This window comes from Salvelinus sp. IW2-2015, linkage group LG26 (genome assembly GCF_002910315.2).
Source record: "Salvelinus sp. IW2-2015 linkage group LG26, ASM291031v2, whole genome shotgun sequence".
Classification (NCBI taxonomy): Eukaryota; Metazoa; Chordata; class Actinopteri; order Salmoniformes; family Salmonidae; genus Salvelinus; species Salvelinus sp. IW2-2015.
Window position 1 is genome coordinate 28104110 of NC_036866.1, and position 8052 is coordinate 28112161.

General features: G+C 42.9%; 2 long non-coding RNA genes across 2 annotated transcripts in view; both read left to right on the forward strand.

The window, feature by feature from the left end:
* Positions 1-561: 561 nt before the first annotated feature.
* LOC139023060 (uncharacterized) lies at positions 562-1330 on the forward strand. Its single transcript, XR_011474203.1, has 3 exons — positions 562-642; positions 848-954; positions 1230-1330. It is a non-coding gene; the product is annotated as an uncharacterized lncRNA (long non-coding RNA).
* Positions 1331-1647: 317 nt separating this feature from the next.
* The window catches only part of LOC111952876 (uncharacterized), a 6831-nt gene continuing 426 nt past the window's right edge, over positions 1648-8052 (forward strand). Inside the window, exon 1 of the long non-coding RNA XR_002875780.2 lies at positions 1648-1749. This is a non-coding gene — a long non-coding RNA (uncharacterized lncRNA). The remainder of the gene's footprint in view (positions 1750-8052) is intronic.

Consider the following 8052-nt stretch of genomic DNA (forward strand, 5'->3'; position numbering starts at 1 on the left):
CTGGACAGACGGGTCCGACCAGTCTCTTATCCTCCCTCCTCCATCCATCTCTTATCCTCTCTCTCAGCACCCAATCATCCCTCCATCACAACCTTTCTCCTCTCAGCACCACAGGGAACCATTATAGTTATTATTACTGAGGGGGAGGCCCTAGTCCTGTAACCTGAGAGGAGAGCAGAGAGGAGAAATGGGCAGCAGGTTGCTTAGTGGTTAAGAGCGTTCGGCCAGTAACCGAAAGGTCACTGGTTCGAATCCCACTACTGACTAGGTACAACATCTGTAGATGTGCCCTTGAGCAAGGCACTTAACCCTAATTGCTCCTGTAAATCATTCTGGATAAGAGTGTCTGCTAAATGACCTGAAGGTAAATGAGAAAAGATGGAACAGAGGAAACCAGAGGAGAGAGTAGTTCTTCTAATATACAGTTGTTCTATTATATTGGATTATAGTCAGGCATGTAGAGGGAGGAACCTTAACCGTGTGTACGTGTTTCGTGTGTGTGTGTGCCTGTGTGTAGGCGTGCAGACAGAGGAGCCAGCAATGTTTGCTAACAGCTGGTCAGTCGATCTGCCCCATGAGAGAGGCTGCCCTCTAGTGGACATAGACTTCACTGGACCCTGCCACTCTGAGTCTGACATGGACGTAAGACCTGTCTGTCTGTGTCTGTCTGTCTGTCTGTCTGTCTGTCTGTCTGTCTGTGTCTGTCTGTCTGGAACCCTTTTGCTTGAACCTGGCTTGTCCATGTACCTTTGTTATGTGTGCTTATTTCTGTGTTTTATTGTAATATGTTGATGTAAAAATGTGTGTGTGTGTGTGTGTGTGTGTGTGTGTGTGTGTGTGTGTGTAGGATGCCATAGAGAAGTGCAGTGCTCTCCTGTTCTTCCCCTTCCTGTCCTGTCATGAGAACATCGACCCAAACCCCTACTTGGCCAGCTGTGTCTCCGACCTCTGTGTGTAAGTCACTCCAGAGTATTCATGTGTCCTATAAGTCAGATGGTATTTGATTACTCAATGTCGTCATAGTGTTGTCTGTGGGTTATCTGAGTGTTGTCTGGGGGTTATCTGAGTGTTGTCTGACAGTTGTCTGGGGGTTATCTGAGTGTAGTCCGACTGTTGTCTGGGGGTTATCTGGGTGTGGTCTGACTGTTGTCTGGGGGTTATCTGAGTGTAGTCTGACTGTTGTCTGTGGGTTATCTGAGTGCAGTCTGACTGTTGTCTGCTGTAATTAGGTCAGATGAGGAGGAGACGTTTTGCCGTGCGCTGGTGGAGTACACACGAGCCTGCAGCCATGTAGGATACCCTGTACGAGAGTGGAGAGACAGCTTCCCATCCTGCAGTCAGTAATGTTACACTAACAACCCAAACCTTCAACTAACCTAGAGCTAACTTATTACTACAGTCAGTCTTTAATTTGACTGTTCCATAGATGATGGCTGTGAGGAGAGTTTTGTCCATAGAGACTGTATCAGCTGCTGCCCTCCCACCTGTACCTTTGATAAGGAGTGTCTAGGAACTAACCTGCACTGTCTGGATGGATGCTACTGCCCTGATGGTACACTCATACACTCATACACACACAGACACACAGACACAAACGCACACACACTCCCTCTCACCCTCTGTGTGTCCGTCTGTCTCAGGGTTGATTCTGCAGAATGGGACTTGTATCGCTGTGTCTCAGTGTCCTTGTGTCTACCACGGCACCTCATACACACAGGGACACACTCTGGAGCAGGGCTGCAGTGTCTGGTCCCATCCATTTAGTTACTTATTAGGCATGATTGCAAACTACGTTTTCATCAAATCAGGGACTGGGCCACTAGAAGCTGGGCCTCCCATCCCTCTCTCTTCGTCTCTGCTCCACCCAAACGTAATACATATAGAGGCTTAACTCCACAATAAATACGTGTGGAGAGTCCGTCCAATATTCTAAATCGTGACGCCAAGGGTAGACAGCAGTTTGGGTGTGTTCAACTCAGCGCACAAGAATTGGGGAAATAAACACTCCTTGCCAGTCATATTACTTCAGGGGTTGGTTCTGGGTGCTCAAAATGCTTAACACATGCAGAGGTTTTGTCAGAAGCTTTCCAACAGAACAATGAACTGCACGGAGAGCAGCATAATCAGGGCAGTCCAAATACCTTAGGAGTCGTTTGATAAAGTGGCAGTGTGGAATATGAAGCAACTTTACTAAACTAACTAGGAGAGAGTGGAATTGTCTTGTGAAGATGTGCCTCAAGGATAACTAAAATTGAGAGAATAGTCACCCACATATTGGTGGACAGTGCTTATGGCGTTAGAACTTAATGACCATTTAAAGCGACCAAATGGATTCCTGGGGGATGCCCTGAGAAGAATGTGGACATAATGACGTACACACAATTTACAAGCGCTACACACAATACATGCGGACAGTACATCACACCAACACACTAAATGAGCCTGTGGATGGTGACCTTTGAGAAGAAGACGGCGATCCATGCGTGTATTTCTGTGGGAAAGAGAGCGGCTGCAGTAGTTGGTGGCTGCACTGACTGGACGTAGACAAACATATGGATTCAGAGGGTGTGGTGTGTGCCATGATTTTGGGGATAATGAACTAAATCTGTCAATTGGATTATGTTGTTACCAAATGCAACCTATACACTGCACACACTTTCCTCATGTACATAAATACATTGGATTAAAATACTGTATATAATTATCTGAATAGTATTATTTACAGGTCATAACACATCTTTGCAGCGATTACATGCATGTGAAGTCTATCTGTGTAAGTCTCATAAAGAAGCTCTTAGGCACATCTGGATTGTAAAATATTGTGTGACATTACTACAATTACTTTAAGAAAATTCTTATAAGCTTTGTCATAGTTGGTATGTTGATAATTGCTAGAACAGACATTAAGTCCTTGCCGATATATTTTTCAAGCAGATTTAAGTCAACCTACATTCAAGTTTGCTAGTAAGCAACATTAAGGTTATATTTGGCCTTGTGTTTTAGGTTATTGGTCTGCTGAAAGGTGGATTTGTCTAACCAGTGTCGGTTGGAAAGCAAGACTGAACAAGGTTTTTCCTATAAGGAATTGGCCTGTGCTTACTCTCTGCCGTTTCTTTTATCACCCAGAAAAAATCTAGTTCATGCGAGACAAGTCAATCGCTAACAGATGAGCCTAATACCAAATGTGAAAATAGTGCAGAATGGTTACTCAGTGATATGTTTAATGATTTGATTTACCCCAAACACCGCACTATGTATTCTGGAGATAAAGTATGAATTTTGCCATATTTTTTGCGAGTTTAATTTTCGTGCTTATTGAAACAACAGGCTCGTTTTTTTAACTTGTATGGACTCGTAATATTGGTTGGGATTAACTACAATGTGTTGAAATTCTCCAGTTTTTCCTATAGCCATTACTTCACTAGGGTAGGGGGCAGTCCTTCGGAATTTTGGTGAAAAGCGTGCCCAAATTTAACTGCTGCTACTTCAGCCATATAAAGCTAGAAATAATGCAGGAATAAGGCAGTAATCAGGAGACGTGGAGGAGAGTGCGTAGGAGGGCAACAACCCAGCAGCAGGAATGCTACCTTCCGCCTTTGTGCAAGGAGTAAGCAACTGCCAGAGCTGCTGCAAAATGACCTCCAGCACACAAATGCTAGCACTTGATGCATTTAATGGAAAAGAGGATGAGATCCTTCAGAGCCCTTGTGAGACCATTATGCTGACACATGACATTTGTAAGGCCGGTCTGGAGGTCATTTTGCAGGGCTCTGCAGTGCTACCTTGCACAAAAGAGCAGGAGGTAGCGGGCCTGCTCTGGGTTGTTAGCTCGGTCCTACTGGCTCCTCCACGTCTCCTTGATTGTACTGGCTGTCTCCTGGTTAGCGCCTCCATGCTCTGGCAGAACACGAGCTTGACAGATCAAGCAACCTTCTCGCACAGTATGTTGCGCATTGATGTGCATTCTGGATGACTGCACTACCTGCGCCACTGTGTGGGTTGTAGACTCCCGTTTATGCTGACCACTGTAAGGTGGAAGAGACATCGCACAGCATTCAACAAGTGACCAAACAGGTCAGTCCAGAGAAAGCATAGGAATGAGAAGTGGCTGTGGTCGCTATCATGCAGAATCACTCCTTTATGGGGGTGTGCTTGCTAAGTTGGCCTGAAGTTATTCATTTTGTCTTATATCATTTGCACAAACAGCATGTGAAATGTATTGTAATCAGTGTTGCTTTCCTAAGTGTCAGTTTGATTTCACATGAAGTGTGATTTGACTTGGAGTTACATTGTGTTGTTTTAATTGTTCCCTTTATTTTTTTGAGCCAGTGTATTGCCTGAATGCAATAGAGCTATGTGGAGAAAACAGGCACAGCTCATCACCCGTCTAACACACCCTACTGTGAGCATGTGGTGGAGATCATGCTATGGAGATGGCTTTTTCCAGCGGCAAGGGACCTGGGTGACTGTAGAGGATAGAGTAGAACAATGAATGAAGCAAAATACAGGCAAATCCTTTATGAGAACCTGCTTCAGATGCAAAGACCTTAGACGGGGGCGAAGATACGTTCCAACAGACAGTGACTCCAAGCATACAGCAAAGCAATGCTGGAAATGGCTTCAGACAATAAGTGAAAGTCCTGCAGTGGCCCGCAAAAAAGCCTCTGGAATTTTTGGAAAAAAAAAAATCATGAAATCAGTGGAAAGACTTGATTGTGTTATCTCCCACCGTAAATTTACAGAGTTTTAAGTAAATTGAAAGAAAATCCTAGATGAGCAGCTGAAATACAGAAAAAATCGTCTCAAGTCTGTCATCGGCCACCAAAGGTTATTCTAACAAAGCATTGACTACAGGGGTGTATACTACTTATGTAAAAATGAGATTTCTGTATTGTAATTATCAATAAATTAAGCAAAAATGTTGATAGGCATTGATTAAAAGAGTAAGAATAAGGAGGCAAATTCCAACCTCAAAATATAAGCTATGTTACTCCATTGTTTGGTAACAATATAATGTACCAAAACAATGATTGGTTAATAGTAATCTGACGATTGCTAAAGTAGTTACATGAAATTATATGACTTTAAAACGAATGGGAAACCCCTTGTGTTAATATGTATTGGCAATAATAACTTCATGGTGAGGCATGGATAAATAACATTAATATATCTTTGTCACGCGGAATTTTGAAAATATGAAGTAGGTATGATAATTCGAAGTCATGCTTAGACAATTAATAATTTAATGTAAAGAAAATACTGTGTGTGAATATGGAGTGATGTATAATTGTTAATAAACGACATGAAAAATAATGCATTTTTTAATGACTGAGAAAGACATTTTTAACTTTCCTTTTCCAACCGCTCAAATGCTCCACACAGAAACATCTGATTGGTGTATTAAGTAGCTTTAATCCCACTTGTAAAAATGACTTTACACACGAAACCAATTGAATCAGGAACAAGGAAGTGAAATTGTATCAGAGGGTTGGTATTGGAGATGGTCTCTACATAATGGATACCGTAAACTCTATGCTTATTTCATGATCAGATTTCAAGATCAGAGAGATGACAGAAGTGTTTATTTTTCATTTTCATTTGTGTAGTTACATCAAACTGCACCACAGGCGTTCAACTGTAAGATATGTTTGACACTTTTCTTCAATATTCCCCGCCCCAAATAAAATAAATTGTATTTTTCACGTTTTCGTAAACACAGGTGTAGACAAATGAAATAATATTACGAGCTTCCCAACTACCGCAGAAAAAAATAATAATAACAAACGGCACAGTGCAATACTGTAACGTGGAAAGAGGGTCCGTCCCAAATGGGTACTCGCTATGTCACTATGTATAAAAAGGGTGCAACATTTGGGAGTGTACTATGTGTCCTGATGGGGCGGGTTTCATGCCTCAACCTCATATCTCTCTTCAGTGACAGACAGACCTTTCTCTTCTTAATTTTTATTAAATTCTTACGGCGCCTAGAAGCTCTAGACAATAAAACGCGATGCTACTCCTATAGCGTAAGCAGACTTTTAAGTCACCTGCGCAAATATTGTGTTTGTTTTTCTTCAAGAGAGATATCAGTAGCGGCTGAGTTGAGAATGCAACGGTGTGGAAAGGCCATTCGTGCATTGGGGCTCGCGACAGGCGGGCAGTTAGTCGGAATTAGAAGACTCGGGCAAATCTCGATTTAGTCACAGATTTGCGGTCCACCAGGTAGGGAGTTTGTCTCATGAATCAAGTTCACTACTGGCAACAGCTCAACACGATTTTAAAAAAGGAGCGCAAGCCTTTCGTTCGTTGGTTTTCTACAGAAATATTTGGTGATCGACTAGGAATCGCGATCGCCGGCTGGCAACCACTGCTCTATGTAATACCTTGCTGAGCCTAAAGTAGTGTTTCCTCACCAACCAATGGTTTGTTGCGCGATGGTAAGCACACTAGCGTCAGGATATGAAATGTTGTTGTTGGTTCTCATCTGGGTGTGGCAGATGACTCTGATACACACTGTTCCTGTAACCAAGTACCTACCTGGCTAAGTAACCAGAGCCAACACTGTTAGACAGTGGTGTAGTTGGCTGGGTAGACAGAGACGGGGTTCCTGTAACTGAGCGGCTTTTAGTGATCTAGCACTGTGAACCCTCCCATGCCCACCAAACAAACAACAACGAGCGCACATCATGCAATTTAGAGTTGAGATAAGCGTGCACACTCAGAGTGTGTGTGTGTGTGTGTTGTAGTTCTAACCAGGGCCAGGACAGAGATGGGATTGCAGGTCTTGGGGTCAGCACACTATGAGACGTTCGATGGCAGCTACTTCTACTACCCTGGAACCTGCTCCTACATACTGGCCCAGGACTGCCGCTCCCACCACAATACACTGTGTGGGTCCATAACAGCCGTGTGTGTGAGGCAGTGTGTACTCCTGTCCCAGGGCTCTCAGTCTCTTCTTCCCAACGAGGAGGAGATCCACATCTTGGATACCAAGATCCAGGGGGCGCAGGTGGGTGGGATATGGAGGATGTGTATGTTCGTTGTAATGTGTTGTGTGTTGTTGTTGTGTTGTGGTGTGTGTGTGTGGTGTGTTGTGTGTGTGTGTGTGTGTGTGTGTGTGTGTGTGTGTGTGTGTGTGTGTGTTGTGTGTGCTGGCCTGTGTGCATGTTGTGTGTGCAGAGATGGGCAGTATTGAAACATCTATTTTAATTAAGTATTTTGTCATTTGAATTACATCCAGTGTATTTTATATTTCTAAATACTGTAATTTGTATGTTCAAAATACAAAATAATTCTATACATTTTTTAATAGAAGTTCATATTTTGTGTCCACCCTTCACCCTGCAATGTTATCAGAAGTCTGATAGCACTATGGTTGATAAAAGTGTGTGCTAAAGGAACAATATAATTAATGATGTAAAAATGAACAATTGCAAAGCTGCGAGTATTATTAATGAGCTCCGGCCGAAACAATACAGTGCTGTTGCTTTGAAGTTCTTTTTTTGTATTCATTTTCACATATACATTTACATATTGGTCATTGAGCAGACACACGTACCAGAGTGACTTGCTCAACTAGGTAGTTAACAACAACATATCACAGTCATAGCCAGTAAAAATTGTTGCTGCTGTTCGGCCAGCCACTTGCAAATGTATAAATTTTTAAAAATACATTACAAACACATGTATTTTGTAGTTTATTTGATACATTGTCTTTATGGTATTTGTATTCTCTATTTGTAATTGTATTTTGAAATTGCCATCCCTGCATATGTGCATAGGCTGACCTGCCCAAACAATAGAGGTGTGTTTATAGAGCGTCTGGCTGACTACTTCTGGTGAAGAGTGTGTTTGGCTTCTCTCTGGCGGGACGGAGAGAGGAGTAATATGAAGATGTCTGAACAGCACCACGGCACCCCTGTGGCCTCTGCGGGATATCAACACTGCCAAGATGACCTCACCACTGCCGTGGTGAGACACAACACTACACTCACCAATACTCAACACACCTCATCAAAGCCACTGTAAGACTGGACAGATGTCGACCGCCTC